This window comes from Pteropus vampyrus, unplaced genomic scaffold, assembly GCF_000151845.1.
Source record: "Pteropus vampyrus isolate Shadow unplaced genomic scaffold, Pvam_2.0 Scaffold306, whole genome shotgun sequence".
Taxonomy (NCBI): Eukaryota; Metazoa; Chordata; class Mammalia; order Chiroptera; family Pteropodidae; genus Pteropus; species Pteropus vampyrus.
The window spans coordinates 1,688,706-1,690,436 of record NW_011889087.1 but is presented as its reverse complement, the minus strand read 5'-3'; positions in this window follow the sequence as shown (position 1 = coordinate 1,690,436).

Below are 1,731 nucleotides of genomic sequence, written 5' to 3'. Positions count from 1 at the left end.
GCTGCTGCTGCTGCTGCTGCTGCTGCTGCTCCCCGCGCCGGGTGAGTGACCCCCCGTCTGCGAGCCCGGCGCCCCCTCCCTGCCCCCGCCCCGGGTTTTGCGGCGGTTTCCGCTGCAGCCACATTTTCCTGCAGAGCTCCGGGTGACAGCCTGTCCAGAGCGCGGGAGGGTGGGGGCTGGGGAAAAGGAAGGTGCGGACACCCACCTGTCCTCGTCTGGCCCGCCCCACCGCGGCTATCCCCCTGCCGCCGGCCGGCAGACTCTGCGGGTCTCTGCAGGTTTGGTTGGGGGGGCAGTCGTGACGGGCAAGAGTGAAGCTCCTGGCCCGCTCCCCATCCCATCGGATTCTTCCCTCTTCAAGGCAGCATAGCCTCTCACCTAGACCCCTAGGACTCCCAGGGTCTCTCCAGAGTGGGGGTACGGGCACCTACCCCATTCTCAAGTCCCTTGCCCCATGGTGGGCATCGACCTGCAGCTATGGCCTTGTCTCCCTAGGTCTTGGGACCCGGGGTCCTGCTGCTGCTCTGCGTTGGAGGGTCTCACCCCAGTTGTGGGGCCCAGAAACCCCTGAGGTTACAGAGCCCAGTCGTCTGGTGGGGGAGAGCTCCGGAGGAGAGGTCCGAAAGCAGCAGTTGGACACCAGGGTCCGCCAGGAGTCGCCAGGTGGCCTGGTGAGTGGGGTTGGGTGGGGAGGCCAGGGGGCTGGAACAGGCCTTAGAGCCCAAGGGAGGCCAGGGGCAACCAAGGTTTGGGCGCCTCGTAGGCACTTGGCTCCTGCTGCTTCCCCTTTTGTGCAATGGGCTACCAAATGGGCACTAGCGGAAGCACCCACCTGCCGGGGTCCAGGCCCCCTCCTCCATCATGGGGATCTCCTGCCCTCAGCAGACCCGAAAGCCCAGTTCAACCTTGGTCAGCCTTCTGCCAGCCCCACTCCTTGCCTGCCAAGGCAAGTGGTTCTCCTCCAGCCGGGCTTGGGCAGGGTACTACCGAAGCCGGGCAGGGCAATACCCAAGCTGGGCGGGGAAAAGCAGCTAAGAGCTCAGTCAGGGATTAGAGTTCCTGAGTTCTCACCGCAGCCACCCTTACTGGGCTTTTTTAGAACGGCTTAGTGCTTTGCTCCTGCCTCAGTTTTCCCCTGTGCACTGATAGGCTTGTTGTTCTCCTTCCTGTTCTCGTTGAGGGTGGGGCCATGGAAAAAGGTTCCAGGCCCCAAGCTCACCCACAAATGCCACCCACCCCTGTCCCTTTCAGCTGCCAGGCCCTTTCTGCCTCCCAGAGGAAGGTTAGGAATGAAGGAGATTAATTGCAATTAATAATTAATTAATATCATGTGAATAATAATCACCCAGATGGAATATTCATTCAGCACATCTCAGCTCTCCAGGAGCTCAAAGCTGAAAGTTAGCCAGGCCAATGGGGGCGGTGGAGGGCGCGATGGCAAAGGCCTGGCAGGAATAGGTGTAGAGGAGAGACTCAGAGGAGGCTGCAACAGAGGTCTGAGAAGTTTGGGCAGCTGGGAGTGGTGGGAGGTACATTGGGCTGGGCAGAGGGAGGAAGGAGGGAAACGGAGGCTAACATTGCAGACATCTGTCAGACTGGCATCTGGCCCTGCCTAATGTACTTAGTTAAAAGCCCTTAGGGGGGGTGGAGGGGGCTGTGGGGGTGCTGGGGGTGGGGGGGCACTCGGGAAATGGAATGGAGCAGGAAGGCAGCATGCATAATAGATGGACC